This window comes from Ovis aries, chromosome 15, assembly GCF_016772045.2.
Source record: "Ovis aries strain OAR_USU_Benz2616 breed Rambouillet chromosome 15, ARS-UI_Ramb_v3.0, whole genome shotgun sequence".
Classification (NCBI taxonomy): domain Eukaryota; kingdom Metazoa; phylum Chordata; class Mammalia; order Artiodactyla; family Bovidae; genus Ovis; species Ovis aries.
In genome coordinates this window covers 70,760,900-70,784,675 of record NC_056068.1, presented here as the reverse complement: position 1 = coordinate 70,784,675, position 23,776 = coordinate 70,760,900, and the positions used below count along the sequence as shown (strand labels likewise).

The 23,776-nt window shown below is 39.7% G+C and overlaps 1 protein-coding gene across 4 annotated transcripts in view; it reads left to right on the top strand.

Annotated features, from left to right (window-relative positions):
- Window positions 1–22,180: 22,180 nt before the first annotated feature.
- The window catches only part of LRRC4C (leucine rich repeat containing 4C), a 1,433,039-nt gene continuing 1,431,443 nt past the window's right edge, over window positions 22,181–23,776 (top strand). For all 4 annotated transcript variants that reach the window (XM_060399524.1, XM_060399525.1, XM_042233372.2 and 1 more), the window contains exon 1: window positions 22,181–22,861. The gene's annotated coding sequence lies outside the window, so the exon portion shown is untranslated. The remainder of the gene's footprint in view (window positions 22,862–23,776) is intronic.

The following is a 23,776-nucleotide window of genomic DNA, read 5'->3' as shown; positions in this document are numbered from 1 at the left end:
TCAGATTTGATAAAGGTGGGAATTTGGGTTACTGAGAAATGATACTTGACTTCCTATTTAAAGTGGCAATGGGAGATTTTAAAGGTAAACACAACAGGTAACATGATTGTAAACAATCTTAGTACTCTTAATTGAGACGTCTTGCTGCTGCTGCTGCTGCTGCTGCTGCTAAGTTGCTTCAGTTGTGTCTGACTCTGTGAGACCCCATAGACGGCAGCCCACCAGGGTCCCCCATCCCTGGGATTCTCTAGGCAAGAATACTGGAGTGGGTTGCCATTTCCTTCTCCAGTGCATGAAAGTGAAAAGTCAAAGTGAAGTTGCTCTAATTATCTTCAAAAATCAAGGGAATGATAGTCAACATAAAGCACAGGGACTTTTATTTATACAGAAAGTTTTGCCGCCAAGGCAGATTGCTCAGAAGGTAAAGGAGAACATTTTAGAACCTCTTAGAGAGGCAAAAACTCTAAGGAAATGTAAACAGAGACTTTTTAGAAAATCATATAAATAAATCTTTGCTAAACGCATATAAATCAATAAAAATAACATTTCCATTTCATGTACCTTCTACAACTTTCTATATCCATTCAGGTTTTTTCTTAAACATTCCTTCTTTTCATTCTGGAAGAATAAGTCTTTTAAGTTTAAGACAATGCTCCTTTCTTTTTCACTTTAACAAAGACACATATCTTACAGTACAGTTTCTCAAAATGGCAAAAATGAACATATTCATTAGCAAATGCAAATATATACAGCCTCTCTGTACCATATAAATACAGGAGACTAAATGTACATAAATGTAAATTTATGCTCTGTAACTAAAGTTACAGTGTTCTTTCTTATTTCAAAATTATCCACTTATCTAATGAATATCCATTAAGTAGCTCATTTTAGTAGCAGTCCGAGATTTTAAATTACTTAAAGATCTTGGAAATTATCTTCAAAATTACATACTACAAAATATAATTAGTGTTGAAATAAAGTTCACCAGAATAATGATTCAATTTGGTTAAGCCCAAATTTAAATTTTTGTAATCTTAAAACAGTAAGTAGAAATAATGCTAACTCATTTTGATTAGTAAATCTTTGTTTAGAAAGAACATGCTCAAGTGGAATAAAAATGTGTACTTGCATTTTACTGATAACACTATTAACTCAGATGAAACAATTTTTTGTATTAAACCAAAATCACTAAACTAGTTTTGTTTGACAAAGTAGGCAAGCATGGATTCTTAAAATGTTTCTAAATTAGTTCCTATAAGAATATCTCTTTTTCCACATTGAAACTGAGATTCAACTTCTTTAATTTCTGAAACATGGGGAATGATCAATTATATGAATATTTATCTCTAAGCCAATTATAATAGAGCTTCTTTAATATAAGGGATTTAAAATTTAATTGATCGGTATTATCCAGAGGTATGAAAATATCACATATTTACATAAATAGAGGTAAAGGCTTTTCTGACTTATAGACATGTAAGCAAACAGACAAAAAGCTTATACTGTAGTTTTAATTATAAAATTCAGCCATAAGTTAAGCATAAGCAAAGTCCATAGGTCCATTTAAAATACCTGATCTCCTCTCAGTGGGTATGCTTTCTCACTTTATTTGAGCTCAAGATACAGAAACAGAAAAGAAAAATATACCAGATTCTCTGTCCTCTTTTACCCAACAGAGACAAGATGTCTATAAACCATCAATCCATTTATAGTGATCAGTAGATGGGTCAGAACAAATAGAAAGGAAAATCATCCAGGAAATTTATGGGAATCATGAGGAAGAATAGTGTTGAGCCTTAGCTCACTCAGAATGTGGTTGGCGGCATGGTCCTTTGAAATTAGCCATTGCCCCAGAAAATGAAAGAATGGGATGGGGGTGCAGGGGTTCTTAACAATCGCTGCTTTCCAGAAGGACAGGGCTCAGGTGAACGTCAACATTGCTACAGCTCTTTTAAGTAGATCCTATGGTAACTCCACATTCTAGACAAGGAAACTGAAGCACAGAGAGAGGCTAAGTAACTTGCCCAAATTTACACTGCTGCTGTGAGCTAGAAGTGAAGTCTTACCCTAGAGGTTATGATCCCAGATAGTAGCTGCTTCTACGTTATACTCTAAGAGTTGACCACAAGGTTGAAGGCCTTTCTGCTAGTCCATCACTGTTTCCCCACAGAAGAGTACAAGTTTGGTGGATGGATAAATGAGAGAGGAGAGAGTAAATCATAAACAGCAAAAGAAAGGGTGAGGCAGACAAACGAACACATAAAAGAGAAGAGGAAAAAAGAAAGTAAATGTTTCCCTTTCTCTGTTCTTGGAGTTATCCACTGTTCCTGCTTTCCCTTAGACACAAAGGGAAAAAGTCCTCAGATAGTTTTTTTCCAGTTATCAAATCACCCCAAGAAAAAAATTTTTTTTTATCATTTTAGTTGTTGTTCTTCAGTTGCTAAGTCATGTCTGACTCTTTGCGACCCCATGGTCTGCATGCTAGGTTTCCCGGTCCTTCACCATCTCTCAGAGTTTTCTCAAACCCATGTCCAGTGAGTTCAGTGGATGCCATCCAACCATCTCTTCCTCTGTCGCTTCCTTCTCCTCCTGCCTTCTGTCTTTCCCAACATCAGGGTCTTTCCCAGTCAGTTGGCTCTTCATATCGGGGGCCAAAAAGTATTGGAGCTTCAGCTCTAGCATCAGTCCTTCCAATGAATATTCAGTTTATTTCCTTTAGGATTGACTGGTTTGATCTCCGTGCTGTCCAAGGGACTCTCAAGAGTCTTCTCCAGCACCAAAGTTTGAAAGCATCAATGCTTCGGCACTCAGCCTTCTTTATGGTCCATCTCTCATATCCATACTGGTAAAACCATAGCTTTGACTAGACAGACCTTGGGTGGTAAAGTGATGTCTCTGCTTTTTAATACATTGTTTGGTTTGTCATAGCTTTTCTTCCAAGGAGCAAGTGTCTTTTCATTTCATGGCTGCAGTCACCATCCTCAGTGATTTTGGAGCCCAAGGAAATGAAGTCTGTTACTCTTCACATATTTTACCCATCTATTTGCCATGAAGTGATGGGACTGGATGCCATGATCTAAGGTCTTTGAATGTTGAGTCTTTTTTTTTTAATTTTTAAAAATTTATTTATTTTAATTGGAGGCTAATTACTTTACAATTTTGTAGTGGGTGTTGCCATACACTGACATGAATCAGCCATGGGTGTACATGTGTCCCCCCATCCCAAAGCCCCCTCCCACCTCCCTCCCCATCCCGTCCCTCTGGGTTGTCCCCATGCACTGGCTTTGAGTGCCCTGTTGCATGCATTGAACTTGGACTGATCATCTGTTTCACATGTGGTAATATCCATGTTTCAGTGCTATTCTCTCAAATCATCCCTCCCCTTTCACCCTTATCAAGAGACTCTTTGGTTCCTTTTCACTTTCTGCAATACCTGCATTTAATCACTCTTGAGGATGGAAAATGTAAACAATCTAGCGTCATCACTAATGAAAACCAGAAATCATTGACCAACTTGGAAGTTTAATCACCTGTCTTCCTGCCAATAATTATTTGGTATAACTACTGTTTCCTCCTTGATTTGAATCCCATTAAATGCAGACATTCTATCATATTCTGCTTTGCATCTTCATCACTTTACATAATACCTGAGACATAGTAGATATCCAATTAAGTGTTTAATTAAAAAGTTATACCGGGATATAATTGATTAACAATTATATTAGTTGCAGGTGTATAGCAAAGTGATCCAGTTATACATATACATGTGTCTGTTCCTCTTCAAATTCTTTTCCTGTTTAGATTATTACAGAATGTGGAGTAGAATTCCCTGTGCTGTATAACAGGTCCTTATTTTTAAATATAGCAGTGTGTACATGTCAATCCCAAACAGGAAAAATAAAACTTTGTGAGACTACCTCTCTTTTTGAAATAGAAAATAAGAGTTAATTTCAGTTGATGTGATCTAAATATGATTAAAATAGTCTGCTACTATATATATATATGTATATATATATACACACACACACATACATTATAACCTATAATAAAGTTTGCAATGACTTGCAATATGGGATCAAGATTTATACTTTAAATGGTGTTATAGACCATATAAGACACAAAAACATACATAGAAATTAAACTGAACTATCGATCTCAGCTATTCCTATATAGACAGAATTTTGTACACTGAATCAGAATAGAATCCAGAAAAAGGATTCAGCTAACTTAAATAATATAGAAATATTATAATATTGAGGGTTTTTTTTTTTAATGTTTACCACATTAGTTGAAAAAGTGTTCAACGAATTATTCAAATAGCCTTCTTGGTTTTCTCAATACAGTGGAGTGGCCTGCTTATGTCTGACCCCGGTCCGTACCCCAGCTATTCACTGTGGCGCACGCAAGCTCCATCTCTTCAGTCGCGGCTGCCTCCTTGCAGTGCATGGACTGTAGCCCACCAGGCTTCCATGTCCATGGGATTGTCCAGGCAAGAATACTGGAGTAGGTAGCCATTTTATCCTCCAGGGGATCTTCCCAACCTAGGGATCGAGCCTCTGTCTCCTGTGGCTACTGCATTGGCAGGGAGATTTTTTTAAATCACTGAGCCACCCAAGAAGCTCATACACTGTGGTATTTATTGACTATTTCTTTCAGATTTCTGAATTGGACTTCCTTTAGCTTTATCTTTACAGCTTACTTCAATGTGAGAATGACCCAGTAAAATAATTTGTATTTCATTCTTTGATGTAATATTAATACTAATATTTTTAATGGTAGTTGGTAGTATCTATAATCATAGTTACAAAACTTTTATATGCATCATCATATTTGATTCCTATCATAAGCCTGTGATGCAAAAAGTTCACGTGGCTCTTGATAAGAAAATGAGAGAGAGAGAAAGTGAGTCTAGTGCCTCACTAGGATCGGAGGAACTCTAGGAGACTTGACTTCTAGTTCAATGATTATATCAATATAATGACCCAGATGGCTTCTACTTGTACTTTTAAAAAGCTATATAATTAACAAGTCAGTTGCAGATTGTTCTGGCATAAAAAATATACCGTAACTTAGATAAAGGATGTCATTCATAACAAACAGAGGCTTAGCTATCCATACCCGGTGAGAGTGGGGAGTGTGGTGAGTCTTCCCTCATATTTTCTAAAAATTAAAACCCAAACTGTGTGAAAATCTCATATTCTAGCCTGTGACACTCCTTCTTATTCCTCTTCAGTCTAAAATGTTCCCAGAAACAATAATGCCCTTAGAATTTTTTGGGACAATTCAAAATGCCTTATACTCTTAGTGGACAATATAGAATAAAATGCTGATGAGAAAAATCTACCCTCTGGCTCTTAAGAATAATAAAAAAGTGACAACCATAGCACCAAAGATAGATATTGGAAGAAAATATTTTGGCAATAATCAGCTTTAGCGGATTTAGTAGTTAGATGGATCTTTCAGAATAAGCTGAGGACAAACAGTTGCCTAGCTAATTAGGTGGACAAAAGATAGGCAGGTAAAGGATGTTCCAAACTCTTCTCCACAGCCACACCACAGGATGCACAAGGACACCAAATACGGGAGGACTTTTGGTCCCATCACAACCAAAATGCATTTCTTTTGAGGTAACTGAGTATAGACTTTGAGCCATTCAAGCCATCAGTGTCTTTTTGCAAGCACTAGTTTTTAAGCTGTAAAGAATGGACAGAATAATATAATATACCTGTTCTTCTGGAAACTGCTTTTGAAGGAGGGTTAGTGAATAAAAATGACAAAAATGATGAAGATCCTGGGTGATCACCCAAAATGGGTGGTCACAGTTTTTCACAAGAGTCTATTTTTATATAGGTGAGTGCAAGAGTTTGTGTAAGTGTGTGCAGAGACATAATTCAGCCTTCTTACATTTGAGAAAAGTATGTCCTTCCTAAAGTTTCTCCTAAGGTTAAGTATTACCATTTGTATTTTTATCAGTCAGTAGGACCATGCTATTTAAATTATTAAGGAACGAGTCAGAAGCATATGTAAATTGTAAGATGTATTTTTCATGGAAACATACTGAAACAGTTAAAATATTATTAATAATATTAAAGACCAAAAATCTTGCCACTTACCTTGTTTGCTACAATACCAACCTATGCCGAGTCAGAAGTAAGTTTACGAGAATCTCCAAAAGCTTGGCTATGATTTTAAGCTTTTGATGCCAAACCTTGTGGGAAAACTCCTAAGGTTTGGTAAGTATGACTGGAAGGGTGAGACCATGGATTTTTGTTGCTGTTGTTCAGTCACTAAGTCATGTCCGGCTCTTTGTGATCCCCAAGACTGTAGCTTGCCAGGCTTCCCTAACCTTCATATCTCCCAGAGTTTGCTCAAATTTGTGTTCATTGAGTCAGTGATGCTGTCTAACGATCTGCCATCCCCTTCTTTTCCTTCAATCTGTCCCAGCATCAGGGTCTTTTCCAGTGAGTTGGCTCTTCACATCAGGTGGCCAAAGTACTGAATTCAGTTTCGGGATTAGTCCCTCCAATGAATATGCATCAGTCCCATTATCTACTGCCATTCCTTTGGCCAAAGGCCTAAATTAAGTAAAGTTTAAATGGTTTACTTCCCCGCTTCTTTATGATGAGGAGAAGCTACAAAAAAAAAAAAAAAAAAAAAGGAACCCTACATTAAAAAAAGTGTCAAGAAAAAGCAAGCATTTATCCCTAAGGCCTTGAAACAGCTAACTTAAGACAATCAACTAAGGAGAAAGACACCCATCATCAAGTGAGAAATATACACCCATGGCTTATTCATGTCAATGTATGGCAAAAACCACTACAATATTGTAAAATAATTATCCTACAATTAAAGTAAATAAATTAATTTTTAAAAGTTCAAGTGAGAAATAAACTTGACTCCAGAAGAAAATCTAAAAAGGAAAAGGAATGTAAAGACCAGAAATTTTAAGAAGATTTCTGTATTGTTTAAAAGCTCAATCCCTAGTTTCCTAGATTCAGGTACACATATATTTTTTCTCTTAAGAAATAAAAGCAAAGACACCCTGGACTCTACTAGTTAGAGGCATTATTATTATTATTATTATTATTATTTCATTTTTTTTTCTACTTCAATACTTAATTATTCCATAGAGCCAGTGAGTCTCTTTGTTCTTAGGTGTGTATTCTCATCAAATAAATTTAATTTACAATCGAATCCTGAAAGTCTGTCTAGTCAAGGCTATGGTTTTTCCCGTAGTCATGTATGGATGTAAGAGTTGGACTATAAAGAAAGCTGAGCACCAAAGAATTGATGCTTTTGAACTGTGGTGTTGGAGAAGACTCTTGAGAGTCCCTTGGACTGTAAGGAGATCCAACCAGTCCATCCTAAATGAAATCAGTCCTCGGTGTTCATTGGAAGGTCTGATGTTGAAGCTGAAACTCCAATACTTTGGCCACCTCATGCGAAGAGCTGACTCATTTGAAAAGACCCTGATGCTGGGAATGATTGAGGGCGGGAGGAGAAGGGGACGACAGAGGATGAGATGGTTGGATAGCATCACCAACTCAATAGACATGGGTTTGGGTGGACTCTGGGAGTTGGTGATGGAGAGGGAGGCTTGGCATGCTGCGATGCAAGGGATCGCAAAGAGTCGGACATGACTGAATGACTGAACTGAACTGAGAATCCTGAAATACTTTAATCTACTTTCTTACAACTGTTGCCTCCCAAAGAAACCTGGTTTTTATTTGTTTTATCTTAATCTTAGAATTTGAAAACAGCTTTTTAAAAGTAGAAATGTGTTCTCAAAGCATCTGGAACCCTTCTTAGAGTAAGCCATCACCTTTATACCCCCTTTCTTTCTTATAGGAAGAAAACTATTAAAACAGTTTAGCAATTAGAATTTGAAGGGAGTAGAGGAAATTCAGAATATACATGAGTAAATGCTTAATGCCTAGTCTTCTACTCAGTGAATGGTGGATTCAAGCTGAATCTGATAAAGCAAAGGCAAATTTCTAGTTTCAATAGAGATATTATATACACATTCCTTTGTAGAAGGTGTGGTCATCATTAACAAAGTAGCCAAATGTTTCTGGTTTTCTGCTTTTTATGAACATTTAGGAGAGTTCTTTTCCATCTCTTTGCTTGAGAAGACAACCTAGCTTCCCTGGTGGCTCAGAGGTTAAAGCGTTGGCCTGGAATGTGGGAGACCCGGGTTTGATCCCTGGGATGGGAAGATCCCCTGGAGTGGGAACTGGCAACCCACTCCAGTATTCTTCTTGCCTGGAGAATCCCATGAAGGGAGGAGCCTGGTAGGCTACAGTCCATGGGGTCGTGAAGAGTTGGACACTACTGAGTGACTTCACTTCACTTCACTTTTCCAGCTCTTTAAACTTAGGTGAGGAAATGTACCTTGTGGTTTTTTTTTGTTTTAGAAATAGAATATGCATTATTTATAGACTCAAATGGTAAAGAACCTATCTGCAATGCAGGAGACCCAGGTTCAATCCCTGGATTGGGAAGATCCCCTGGAGAAGGGAATGGGTACCCACTCCAGTATTCTTGGCTGGGAAATCCCAGGGTCAGAGAAGCCTGGTGGGCTATAGACCACGGGGCCACAAAGAATCAGATGTGACTGAAGTGACTTAGCATGAGAAGTAATATGGGTCACTTCTTGGTGGAAGCTTTTGAAGACAGTGCATTACTTGTGATAATTTCTTGATCATTTGAAATCAAGGTAAAGTTTTTGGGAGCTGAGACCCTGATTATTACAGTGTTATGTCCTTTTGCCAACCTGCAAAAAATGTATGGGGGAAAATGATCCTTAGACTAAAGATTCTTCTGATTCTAAGAAAGCTTAAAAGCAAGGAACCAAAAAAGCTCAAACTTCTTCCAAATAGCTGTGTTCCAGAACAAATGTCAAGAATAGTTAAAAAACACATCCAACAAGATAACAGCTAAAAATTCCTGACATACTATCAAAATTGCCATCACACAGAAGCAGTAATCTACCAGACAGCAAGAGGAAAAACAATCAATTAAGACCAATCTAGAAATAATCAAGATGAAAGACATAGTAGACCGTATTAAAAAACATATTTTGTATTTTCAAGAAAGTTGATAAAAACATAAGCATGATAGTGGGTGCTAAGGGTGATAACAAAAAAAAAATAGGACTCAAAATGAACTTCTATGGGTGAAAATTATAGTATGTGAGATAAAAGAATACACTACATGGGATTTAATAGCACATGTGATGCTACAGAAGAAAATGTTAATGTAGTCATCCCTCAGTTCCTGCAGGGAACTGTTTCCAGGAGCCCCCACAGATACAAAATCTGCAGTGCTCAAGTCCCTTATTTGAAGTGAAATCTAGCTGTGAATACAGTTGGCCCTCTGTATTCAAGGGTTTCACATTCACAGATTCAACCAACTGTAGAAACTCTGGGTCAGCGCTTGGTTGCATCTGCAGTTGTGAAACTTGTGGATACTGAGGGCAGATGGTACTTGGAGACTTAGCAATAGAAATAATCTAAATGAAACAGAAAAAATCTGGAAAGACAAAAGAATATCAGTGATGCAAGACAACATTAAAGTGGCAAGATGTCTAGATCAGTTCAGTTCAGTCGCTCAGTCGTGTCCGACTCTTTGCAACCCCAAGAAACGCAGCACACCAGGCCTCCCTGTCCATCCCCAACTCCCGGAGTTCACCCAAACCAATGCTCATCAAGTCGGGGATGCCATCCAACCATCTCATCCTCTGTCGTCCCCTTCTCCTCCTGTCCTTAACCTTTCCCAGCATCAGGGTCTTTTCAAATGAGTCAGCTCTTTGCATAAGGTGGCCAAAGTATTGGAGTTTCAGCTTCAAAATCAGTCCTTCCAATGAACACCCAGGACTGATCTCCTTTAGGGTGGACTGGTTGGATCTCCTTGCAGTCCAAGGGACTCTCAAGAGTCTTCTCCAACACTGCAGCTCAAAAGCATCAGTTCTTCTGTGCTCATCTTTCACATCCATATATGACCACTGGAAAAACCATAGCCTTGACTAGACGGACCTTTGTTGGCAAAGTAATGTCTCTGCTTTTAAATATGCCGTCTAGGTAGGTCATAACTTTCTTTCCAAGGAGTAAGCATCTTTTAATTTCATTAGGCAAGCTGCCTAATAATCATGTAAATTGAGGGTACCAAAATGCAGGGGTTGGGGACAAAAAAAAAGTGCAAAGAAATGTAAGAAATGATAAGTTTATTCCATGTTGATGAAAATAATAAATTCAAAATTCAATAAGTCTAGTGAAACCTAAGTCATAGAAATCTGAAAAATTAAAAAAAAAACAAACACCTTAATGTATCCAGAGTAAAAAGAACCATTATGTATACAGGGATAACAATAGTTAATTTTTTCTTTTTTTAAACCATGAAGGCAAGATGACAGTGGGCCAAATTCTTTATCAGACGTACAAAAGATGAAAAACTTCATCCCCAGCAGCTCCCAAATATGTTAAAGGAAGTTCTTCCAGCAGGAGAAAAATAATACCAGATGGAAATCTGTAACTACACACATGAATGAAGAGCACTGGGAATGGTAATTGCATGTAGGCAAATATATTTTATTTGCCTACAAAATATCTCTTATTTTTAAGTTCTATTAAAAGATCATTTGACTCTTTTGAAATAATAATATCACTGTATTGTTGAGTTTATAGCAACATAAGAGCAAAAACTATGATGTAATACTATAAAGTCCAGGAGAGAGGAAGTTATATAAAATGTTAGAGATTTATGGTATATCTGAAGTGAGATAATATCACTTGATGGCAGTCTCTGATAATTAAAAGTATATACTATAAAACCTGGAGAAGGTGATGGCACCCCAATCCAGCACTCTTGCCTGGCAAATCTCATGCGTGGAGGAGCCTGGTGGGCTGCAGTCCATGGGGTCGCTAGGAGTAGGACACGACTGAGGAACTTCACTTTCACTTTTCACTTTCATGAATTGGAGAAGGAAATGGCAACCCACTCCAGTGTTCTTGCCTGGAGAATCCCAGGGACGGGGGAGCCTGGTGGGCTGCTGTTTATGGGTCGCACAGAGTCGAACACGACTGAAGTGACTTAGCAGCAGCTGTAGCACTATAATACCTAAAGCACTGTGCCACCCTCAAAAGAGAAAATAAAACAAAATATAGAAAGTTAACAAATGGTACAAAAATGAAATTGTTAAAAGTATTTAATCCAAAAGAAGTTTTAAAAAAAGAAGTAAATGGAAACAAAGAAAAGAAGAAACCTGAAAAGCAGAAGTGGAAAGCCATAGTTGATTTTAATAAGATTGTATTCATAGTCCCAATAAACTTTTAATAGTTCAATAATTCCTGATTAAAAGTCAGATATTGTAAGATTGGGTGAACAAAAGCAAGACTTAGCTATATCTTGCCTCTAAAAGAAAACTGCATTAAGTATAAAGACACAAATAGGTCAAATGTTCAGTTCAGTTCAGTTCAGTCACTCAGTTGTGTCCCACTCTTTGCGGCCCCATGAATCGCAGCAAACCAGGCCTCCTTGTCCATCACCATCTCCCGGAGTTCATTCAGACTCACATCCATTGGGTCGGTGATGCCATCCAGCCATCTCATCCTCTGTTGTCCCCTTCTCCTCCTGCCCCCAATCCCTCCCAGCATCAGTCTTTTCCAATGAGTCAACTCTTCACAAGAGGTGGCCAAAGTACTAGAGTTTCAGCTTGAGCATCATTCTTTCCAAAGAAATCCCAGGGCTGATCTCCTTTAGAATGGACTGGTTGGATCTCCTTGCAGTCCAAGGGACCCTCAAGAGTCTTCTCCAACACCACAGTTCAAAAGCATAAATTCTTGGGTGCTCAGCTTTCTTCACAGTCCAACTCTCACATCCATACATGACCACTGGAAAAGCCATAGCCTTGACTAGACAGATCTTTGTTGGGAAAGTAATGTCTCTGCTTTTGAATATGCTATCTAGGTTGGTCATAACTTTTCTTCCAAGGAGTAAGCATCTTTTAATTTCATGGCTGTAGTCACCATCTGTAGTGATTTTGGAGCCTAGAAAAATAAAGTCTGACACTGTTTCCCATCTATTTCCCATGAAGTGATGGGACCAGATGCCATGACCTTAGTTTTCTGAATGTTGAGCTTTAAGCCAACTTTTTCACTCTCCTCTTTCACTTTCATCAAGAGGCTTTTTAGTTCCTCTTCACTTTCTGCCATAAGGGTGGTGTCATCTGCATATCTGAGGTTATTGATATTTCTCCTGGCAATCTTGATTCCAGCTTGTGTTTCTTCCAGTCCAGCGTTTCTCATGATGTACTCTGCATGTAAGTTAAATAAGCAGGGTGACAATATACAGCCTTGACGTACTCCTTTTCCTATTTGGAACCAGTCTGTTGTTCCATGTCCAGTTCTAACTGTTGCTTCCTGACCTGCATGTAGGTTTCTCAAGAGGCAGGTCAGGTGGTCTGGTATTCCCACCTTTTCCAGAATTTTCCACAGTTTATTGGGATCCACACAGTCAAAGGCTTTGGCATAGTGAATAAAGCAGAAATATATGTTTTTCTGGAACTCTCTTGCTTTTTCCATGATCCAGCAGATGTTGGCAATTTGATCTTTGGTTCCTCTGCCTTTTCTAAAACCAGCTTGAACGTCAGGAAGTTCACGGTTCACATATTGCTGAAGCCTGGCTTGGAGAATTTTGAGCATTACTTCACTAGCGTGTGAGATGAGTGCCATTGTGCAATAGTTTGAGCATTCTTTGGCATTGCCTTTCTATGGGATTGGAATGAAAACTGACCTTTTCCAGTCCGGTGGCCACTGCTGAGTTTTCCAAATTTGCTGATATATTGAGTGCAGCACTTTCACAGCATCATCTTTCAGGATTTGAAATAGCTCAACTGGAATTCCATCACTTCCATGAGCTTTGTTCATAGTGATGCTTTCTAAGGCCCACTTGACCTCACATTCCAGAACATCTGACTCTAGGTGAGTGATCATATCATCATGATTATCTTGATCATGAAGATCTTTTTTGTACAGTTCTTCGGTGTATTCTTACCACCTCTTCTTAATATCTTCTGCTTCTGTTAGGACCATACCATTTCTGTCCTTTATCGAGCCCATGTAAAGGAGGCAAAAAGAGATATGGTACTAACACTAACCCAAAGAAAGCTGTAGTGGATATCTTAGTGTCAGCTAAAGTAGATTCTATTTTAAAAAGAGAGAGAGAGAGAGAGAGAGAGAGAGAGAGAGAGAGAGAGAGAGAGAGAGAGAGAGAGACTATTACCAGGAACAAAGGGATCATTTCATAAGTATAAAGAGTTAAAACATCAGAGGACTTATTAAATCTTCAATATCTATGTACCTAGTAATGAAGTTTCAAAATACACAAAGTAAAAACAGATTCACTTGATAAATAAACCCATACTTAAAATGAAGAATTACAATAATGTAATGCTGCTGCTAAGTCACTTCAGTCATGTCGGACTCTGTGCGACCCCATAGATGGCAGCCCACCAGGCTCCGCCATCCCTGGGATTCTCCAGGCAAGAACACTGGAGTGGGTTGCCATTTCCTTCTCCAGTGCATGAAAGTGAAAAGTGAAAGTGTAGTCACTTAGTCGTGTCCAGCTCTTCACGACTCCATGGATGGCAGCCCACCAGGCTCCTCTGTCCATGGGATTTTCCAGGCAAGAGTACTGGAGTGGGGTGCCATTGCCTTCTCCAAAAATGATGTAATAAGTAGACACCTAATAAAATAAGTAGACAAAATGTGTATAAATATAAATAAACTGAACACCATCATCACACTAATTATTCATAATTCATTCAGCAACAATAGAACCTGCATTATTTTTAAAAGCACACAAAACATTTGCCACATTAGGCCATAAAACAAGTTTACAAGTGTAACAGAATGCAAATTAAAGAATGTTTTCTGATCACAGTAGAGTTAGTAATAGAAATTGACAACAGAAAGATATATGGAAATTCCTCAAATAATAGAAAACTAAATAGCACACAAATAAACCAACATTAAAGAAGAAACGAAAAGCAAAATTAAAAACTATTTTAACAGAATGAAAATGAAAACACACATTAGAATTTGTGAAATGCAGCCTAAGGTGATTTTAGAGGCCAATTTATTACAGTAAATGCTTGCAGTAGAAAAGAATGATATTAAATCCATGGCCTATGCTTGTATTTTAATAAAGTAGAAAGGAGCCAATGGAAACCAAAATACACACACACACACACACACACACGCATATATATAAGAAAGAGCAGAAATCAGTAAAGTAAAAAATCAGTTGAATGAAAAGCTGGTTCTTTGAGAAGATCAATAAAATTGGTAGACCTTTAGCCAGACTGATAAAAAAAAGAGTGAATACACAAATTTTCAGTATCAGATATGTGTGAGACCCCATGGACTGTGACCTGCCAGGCTCCTCTGTCCATGGGACTCTCCAGTCAAGAATACGGGAGTGGGTTGCCAGTCCCTCCTCCAGGGGATCATCCTGACCCAGGGATAGAGGCTGGGTTTCCCACCTTGCAGGCAAATTCTTTACCATGTTGAGCCACCAGGGAAGTGCTGAGAGCGGGGAGGATCACTAAAGCTCATACAGATATTAAAAAGGATAATAAGGCATTATTACAAAGTAATGGAGAACTAATAAGCAATAATTTAACTGTACCACAAATAGCAAGTGATTTATACATAGGCTATCTTTAGTTTATTTAAGACTGAAGTTGAAAGGAAGAACAAGGATCAGTTTCATGTTAAGTTCCTGAATCATTACGTCTATGTACTGCTACGTGTTGCTACGATAACAAAATATTATCTAGTACCTGAAGTTCGGAGGGAGCTGTGTTAGGCTCTCTTTAGGGAACAAAATGACAAGAAAAGAATTCCTTTGAAGTTGTATACTATGTAAGTGAAATAGTAAAGTATTAAGTGTTAAGTGACATGGGTCAGTTACCTATTTGCTGGATTGAGGAGACGGAGTAATTATAAACGTCCTGGCAAACCTCTGGGAGAATTTGATCCAAATAGCACAGCGTTTATGTTATGTTTCTATAAGCTTGCAATTTCTGGATATAAAAAAGAAGGTTAAATAGTTTGAGAAATAAAATTATGTCCAATTCTTGTGTGTATGTGCTAAGTTGCTTTGGTCATGTCCAACTCAGTAAATATGTCAAGAGATGAAATAATAGAATGTAATCAAATAATAGAACATAATGTATTAGGCACATAAGTTAATTCAGAACATCTGGATTGCAAGCAAGCCAATTTTACCAAGGAGGGAACACATCCTAAATTAAGTTCCTGTTCTTATGCTTATGTGATGGCATATGATGTAGGGAGCAAACAAAACACAGTGACAGGCTGTAAGTAATCTGTGCTTAAAAGAAGCAGGAACAGTGATGTTTTCACATAGGAATTCTAAGAGGGATTTGCTCTCAGTAATGCTGGTGAGATCCTTTCATGCATGCATGCTCACGCTCAGTCACATCTGACTCTCTGCAACCCCATGGGTCCCAGTCCACCAGGTTCCTCCATCCATCGGACTTCCCAGGCAAGAATCACTGGAATGGGTTGCCATTTCCTCCTCCAGGGGATCTTCTTGACCCAAGGATCAAATCCAAGTCTCCTGCATCTCCTGCATTGGCAGGTGGATTCTTTACCACTGAGTCCCCTGGGACATCCCCAAGATCCTTTCATACTCAGCTCAGTTCAGTCACTCAGTTGTGTCCGACTCTGCGACTCCATGAATTGCAGCACCCCAGGCTTCCCTGTCCATCACCAACTCCCAGAGTTTACCCAAATTGATGTCCATTGAGTCGGTGATGCCATCCAGCCATCTCATCTTCTGTCATCCCCTTCTCCTCCTGCCCCCAATCCTTCCCAGTATCAGAGTCTTTTCCAATGAGTCAACTCTTCGCATGAGGTGGCTAAAGTATTGGAGTTTCAGCTTCAGCATCAGTCCTTCAAATGAACACCCAGGACTGATCTCCTTTACGATGGACTGGTTGGATCTCCTTGCAGTCCAAGGGACTCTCAAGAGTCTTCTCCAACACCACAGTTCAAAAGCATCAATTCTTCAGTGCTCAGCTTTCTTCACAGTCCAACTCTCACATCCATACATGACCACTGGAAAAACCATAGCCTTGACTAGACAGACCTTTGTTGGCAAAGTAATGTCTCTGTTTTTGAATATGCTGTCTAGGTCGGTCATAACTTTCCTTCCAAGGAGTAAGTGTCTTTTAACTTCATGGCTGCAATCACCATCTGCAGTGATTTTGGAGCCCCCCAAAATAAAGTCAGCCATTGTTTCCACTGTTCCCCCATCTATTTGCCATGAAGTGATGGGACCAGATGCCATGATCTTAGTTTTTTGAATGTTGAGCTTTAAGCCAACTTTTTCACTCTCCTCTTTCACTTTACTGACTCCTAAAAAAATAAAATTTATGCATATTAAAGTCACACGTTTACTTACTGTACATGGTAGCTGTTGACTTACTATCCCAGATCAACTCTGACAATTTAGAATTTTCCCCTAAGGAAGATTTAGGTGCATTTCTTCCCCCTTAATCCAAACATCCTGTCCAGAAGTCCCAAATTACCGGGCACATTTTTAAAAAATGAGGTATTCTAGTGCTGTCGGCTACTACTAGAGAAGCCTTTTCTAGTCATGGGAAGGGAAGTGCTCACACGTGCCCTGCTCTTCTGGAATTCATATATATTGATCCTAAGGGTCTGTTCTCTGTAAGACACCAGTTTTCAGGTTAGAACGAGGGACTATTACTGATACTCAGCTTTTCCTGCGTGAGGGAGCTGCTGCTGCTAAGTCGCTTCAGTTGTGTCTGCATGAGGGAGCAGACGTATTTAATTCTAAACCCAAATCGGAGTTCAAAGAAACTGTTTTGCAGCATTGTGCTCTGTTTAGTCTCTCAATCCTATCTGACTCTTTGCAACCCTGTGGACTGTAGCCACCAGGCTTCGCTGTCCGTGGGATTTCCCAGGCAAGAATACTGGAGTGGTTGCCATTTCCTTCTCCGGGGATGTTCTTGACCCAGGGATGGAACCCTCGTCTCCTGTATTGGAGGCTGATTCTTTACCATCTGAGCTATCAGGGAAACACTCTAAAAATATTATTCATCTTACTGTAGACTGTTAGGCTGCTGGAGGAAGTGTCATGGGCACTCTGGTGATCTGTTTATCTGTGTATCTCATTTTTATTTAACACGTTTCTTCAAGACACCCAGGGGGAATGGATATGTAACTGATTCCCTTTGATTGTCAGAGAAGATTATTGAAAGGTCATGATAATCGGTTTACCTGGGAATTTGGAAGCCCCTCACCCTGGCTCCTGTCCTGGGACTGACTGTTCATTCCGAGCACTGTTACCATAGTCACAGTCAGTCTGAGGATGGAGCCTTGAGAAAGTAAGCTGTTGTTGAGAGAATCTGGACCAGATACGTGATTGAACCCAGTTATATAACCTCTTTATAAATTTTCAAGATTCTACCATCTCTGCGAAATTCTACTCTTGCAGCTGCCCTAGACAGACCTAAGTATGTAAGTTCCTGTACTTATTAAAGTCATCACCTACAAATGGGTGATGATTTGCCTTTCTTTTGACTTCCTCTTGCCTTCTATGTTGGGACCTGTTTCAGGTTACACCCAGGGAGCTCCTAAAATTTTGAGCCAATGGTAGTAACATTCTTGGTATTCTTTTTCCTTGGCAAAGTATTTATTGATAACATTATCATCATTTGTTGAAATTCAGGATCCAGACACCTATTTTAAAATGATAATCTGTAGTTGCAAAATTGTTGATTTAGGAACTATCCTCATTTCCTGGGGTCTCTTTTTGGGCATTGTTAGGTGTCTATATTTTAGTGTTAGGTGGTTCTGTTGGCTTCAAAGCAGGTCTTGATACGGAAGTAATAAACAGCCATCAGATATTCTTTCTAAATATTCTGTTTGATTCAAAGTAGTTGCAGACAATTAATCAAGTGATTTTTATGTTTAGTCAGTCTTGGACACATGGATGTATGTGTGTATAGTAAATGTTAAAAGTCATCCAATATTACTCAGGTCCAGGTTTTCAAAAGCAATATTGAGACAGCTATTTGTAAAATAAAATTTGAAAACAAATACATCAACATCAAAAGGATTGATTAAACGATTCCACCTGTTTTATTACCTTGTAGCCCAGAAAAACAGAACTAACATAGTAAGAAACAAACATATACTTTATTTATAAGACATATGTAATGCTTCAGTTCAGTTTAGTTCAGTCGCTCAGTCGTGTCCAACTCTTTGCGACCCCATGGATTGCAGCACGCCAGGCCTCCCTGTTCATCACCAACTCCCGGACTTCACTCAGATTCACGTCCATTGAGTCCGTGATGCCATCCAGCCATCTCATCCTCTGTCGTCCCCTTCTCCTCCTGCCCCCAATCCCTCCCAGCATCAGAGTCTTTTCCAATGAGTCAACTCTTTGCATGAGGTGGCCAAAGTACTGGAGCTTCAGCTTTAGCATCATTCCCACCAAAGAAATCCCAGGGCTGATCTCCTTTAGGATGGACTGGTTGGATCTCCTTGCAGTCCAAGGGACTCTCAAGAGTCTTCTCCAACACCACAGTTCAAAAGCATCAATTCTTCGGTGCTCAGCCTTCTTCACAGTCCAACTCTCACATCCATACGTGACCACTGGAAAAACCATAGCCTTGATTAAATGGACCTTTGTTGGCAAAGTAATGTCTCTGCTTTTGAATATGCTATCTAGGTTGGTCATAACTTTTCTTCCAAGGAGTAAGTGTCTTTTAATTTCATGGCTGCAGTCACCATCTGCAGAGATTCTGGAGCCCCAAAAAATAAAGTCTGACACTGTTTCTACTGTTTCCCCGTCTATTTGCCATGAAGTGATGGGACCAGATGCCATGATCTTCGTTTTCTGAATGTTGAGCTTTAAGCCAACTTTTTTACTCTCCTCTTTCACTTTCATCAAGAGGCTTTTTAGTTCCTCTTCACTTTCTGCCATAAGGGTGGTGTCATCTGCATATCTGAGGTTAATGCTTATAGATCATTTATTAATGTGTCAGGAAATACGCAAAGCATGTAACAAATATTAGTTCATTCCAGTTCTGCTGATCTTGGCGAGAAAGCAGTGAGCAATGGTGGGAAGTGAGTTCTCAGTTCCCTCCCCAGAAATTGAACCTGGGTAGCCTGAGTGAGAACCAGGAATCCTGATACCAGACCAGCAAGTACTTAGGCGCTAAAAGTTATTTTTCCCTGGATCTTTGCCCCCAGTGAAAATGCATTTATCATAGAGGCAGAGACTATAAATGTAGGTACAAAGGCTTTCATTAGAGACAGCAAAACAACAAGTGGGAGAGCACGTAGATAAATGGTTTGTTTAGTTAAGACAGAAGCAAAGCAGAGAGGCACCCCTGGAGAAGAAGGGTGTGAACATCTCCCCTAGTAAGGAGGAGTGCTAAGTCATTTATGTAGGGCAGCTCTTCCAGGTCTTTGTGTTCCTTCAGGCCAGTTATCTGGTTTCTTTTTCCACACCTGACCTACCCTGGGACACTCCCCTGGGTGTGCATGCATCCCTCAGCCAAGATGGATCTCAAAGTGAAAGTCTGGGAAGAGCAAGACTCATTATGCCTGTCATTATCCCTTGACTTAAGACCCCCAAGGAGCCTTTCTGTGCCTGTGTAGTGTCTCCCTTGTCCCAAGAGAGACGGAAGCAGAGATCCCTTAATCCTTTACTCGAACAGGATTTTGCCCCTCTTTATCCTTGCCATGACTCTTACTTTGACTATTGCCATGATTACAAGAGAAAAACACGCTATTTACCCTGGTTCTGTTGTTACTTCCGATTTGGAGGGCAAACAAGAGGCTGATTATAAATGCTTTACCTGGAGCTCACCTAACTCTTGACTCAAGAAATGCTAGAGGTTGTAAATATCTACCCTGAAGCCCATTTCTTTGTGCCCCATGAAATGCAAACAGGAAGCCAGTTGTAAATGTCTAACCTGGAGCCCCTCTGTTTCCTACATCACTCCCAATAACCCTGTTAGCTGTGTATGACTGTCTTGATTGCAAGTGAAAGGAGAGAAAAAAAGGCTTACAGAGACTAAGTACCTGATATAAGGCAGAATTGATATCTGAACCCAGGTCTGTCTGGATTATAATGCTCACGTTTTTAAAACTGTTTCTTGCCTGGAGAATCCCCGGGACGGAGGAGCCTGGTGGGCTGCCGTCTATGGGGTTGCGCAGAGTTGGACACGGCTAAAGCGACTTAGCAGCAGCAGCAGCAGCAGCAGCACTGGTATTTGGGACAATTAGAGCTGGGATTTGGTGGGTACTAATTAATTGCATTAGATAAGTTAAGGCCAGGATGATATGCTGGATTTTAAAAATCTTTCACATATTAACATAAGTGGAATTGAAGATCACTCAAATTTCTTTATATATTTTACCTATGTGAAACTATTTACTAATAATGGTCAACTCCCAAACATGAATAATTCCTTTAAACTTATCTTTATATATAATCAAGATGAAATGGAATTATTACTTTAAAATAGAAACTTTATATAAACACGTTTGAATTTTAGTCACCCAGTATACTTCCTCTCATTTATCTGTTTCGTGGTTTAATATAGTAGTTGCTCTATTATAAGCTAGAAAATGTTAAATACTGTATTTTATAGAATAAAAAGTCATAAATCCTAGAAATAATCTTAAATGCAAATCTAATGTTAGTGGTGTTAGTATAGAGTTATGTAAACAAGTGATTTGAGAGGGACATTTGGCAAAGAATAAAAGGCAAGCTGTGTTTCAATTTATTATTTGCACCTTTGCATTTTATAAAAATATCATACTTCAGATTAATGTTGCACATTTTATTACAATCTGTGTTTACTAAATTAAATGCTTGTAAATACTGGTAGAATTCTTTTACCTGCATCTGCTTTTGTGACATCTGCTGGTAACACCTGGTATTACAGTGCTCCATAATTCACACTTCCCTGCCTTCTCCAACTGTCCAAGGCTGACTTATTCAGATACTACCTTTAATTCACCTTAAGGAACTCAGTGAGTATCCTTATCAAAAGAAGAGAGGTAATTTAATATGAGACTCAATCATAGAAGAGGAAAAGTTAACCTGTTGGAGGCTGAGGAATTATTCACTTAGCCTATTTGCATATATTTTCTTTCAGGGCTCAGTAATAAAAGAGATACAAGATTTTTCTTTCCCGGAAAATTCCAAACTCATTCCATGGAAGAGTGTTATGTATGATAATACTGTTGTCAATTGTCAAACAATCCCCATAGTGACATAATGCCACTCAGACATCCCCTACAATTTGATACTTAGGTGATAAAAGCTCTGTATTAGAGGAAAACCATGAAAGAAGAGAGTCCAAATCCATATTCAAAGTGAATGAACTGTACCTAGACCCCTGCATACACTGGGTGCATGGGTAGGAAGCAGAATGCATGAACAAACTTTTTTCTATTACCAGGAATCCATTCATCCTGGGTCCCATCAGTCAAATTCAGATACTTGTTGCCAACTCCAAGATTTATAGGTTGGAGCTGGTTTTTGAAATTGCTTTGTATTTCCATTTAACAGCCAGGGCAGCAGCATGTTAAAATTTTGCCTTGGTCTCCTTGGAGCTTATTTATAAAGCTAATTTGTCTCCCGGACATTATTTTTGCTCTCTCTCATTGAAACGCTAGCTCTAGGCTTCCAAATCATGAACACCCCCTCCTTTTTTTTTTTTTTTTTTTAATTGCAAACAAAATACTGTCATAGACAATGCCATGGCCGGACAGTGATGATTCCGATGATATGGTCCTCCCAGGCTGGACACAAACCATCTCGCCTTCTGGCCGGAGATGGATTCCCGGCTCTCGCCGCAGACACGCAGGCACACACACAGAGCCCTGGGAAGTCTACACGCTGAACTGCACGCTGACTGCCTTGAAGAAACTGTAGCTAACCACCTTATTAGTATTCTCGCCTCCACTGTGCCTCACTTGCAGCAGCATGGGGCTGAGCAAAATGCAGTAAAGCGGGGACAGATACAGCTCTGGTAATCATCTCAATGCAGGCTGCCGAGTGTTGGGGGCGGGGGAGGTAGCGCATCAAGATGAATAACCTTGCCATAATCCGGGGCACCCTGCGAGCAGACACCCCTGCTGATTGACTCGCTCCCGGCTGGCCGAATCTATCTGGGGGAGAGGGATCCTGGGTCGACCTGGTCCTGGCTGCCCCCCTCCGCTGCCCCTTGATTTTTGGATGCTCTTTTGATCCTCCACGGATCTGGGGAAGGTAACCGTGAGCCATACCATCTGCAGCACAGAGCAGCGACTGGAGGTTACTACTGGCAGTTTCATCACACGGGGTTTGTGTGAGTGTGTGTGTTTGGGAGTGTGGGTGCCTGCTTCTGCGTGAAAGGAGAACGTGTGAGTGTCCGCGAGTGTGTGTGCGTGTGTGTGTGTAACAGCCAAAGAAGGTGTATCGTACTGTAGATTTCACCAGCGTGAATATATTCTCTGGGTAGGTGGGACCCAAGCCCTCCCCCGCCCCGCAGCTTTCAGCGTCCCTCTCCTTCCCCACTCCCCTTCTTGTCGCCTTTGATGAGTTCGGGGCTTACTTTTTGGCGGAGTCTCTTGGACACGTTTTTGGCTGGTGCTGGAAGATCTCATCAATGGAACCTTTGAAAACTGATTGTTTTTCTCCTGTGTGACTTGAAAAAGAAGAAGAAGAAAAGGGAAGAGAGTAGTGCAAGATACACGAGAGGATTTTAAATTTTCATGGTGAACTTTGAGGATCTGTGAAGAAGGTAAGTCATGGGACTCCTTGGGTCCTGGTCCTTGATCTCTGCAATGTTTGCGCTTCCCTGTTTGTGGAAATCCAGAGGCAGTTTAGAAGTGCGTTTTTAAAGGTGGTAATGCCCAGAGAAGAACTCAGTGTGTGACATTTGGGAGCTGTTATGCCAAGGGGATTATTTCAGTTTGTATAACCGCCACCGCCCCACCCCCCATCCTTCTTCCCTTGTTTACACCTTTTCTTCATCTAGTATTTTCAGTGAATTCTGCATTTAGGAAATCTGGGAAAAAAATAATTCTAGGCTTCTCCCTCTTTGACATCCTCTTTAAATTTGAGGGGAAAAAATTTAGAAAAGCTACTGGCTACTGGCAGGGGCTCTGAGTTAAACGTGAAAGTGTGCCTGCTTAGAGGATGGGGGTTGGGGTACAATCTGGACTTTTAGGATAACTTAATAGTGGACTTTTTTCCCCATAGCATTTTTTTTCTTAAATAGTTAAATCTGCTCTAGGAGTAAGGAATGTGTGGACTAAAGAAAGCTGTTTCGAGAGCTCTAAATTGGAGCAAATGAGAACAAAGTGGAAATTGTTTAGTATTTTGAGCCTCTCTTTTTCGCACTCACTCTCTTGCTCTTGCATCTCATTAACCTTTCCGAATGCAGTGTCCCCTGTTTAAGACTAGTGTCTCTCGTTTTGGAACATCCCCTTACCTACGTGGTCCCCAGAAAAGGGAGTGTGGCTGCAAATTGCTCTTAATTGTCTACTCTTGGCTGTAAAAGCAAGCAGGCAGCATCAGGAATTCAGGTGACTTTAGTCAAACATCTTGCCAACTCAGTCCCTCTAGTCTTTCCCCGTGGTTAGCATCTTTTCTTTTTCCTTTCCTTCAAAGTGAAACGTAGATAGTATTTTACCTGTTTCCATTCTGAGGTTAT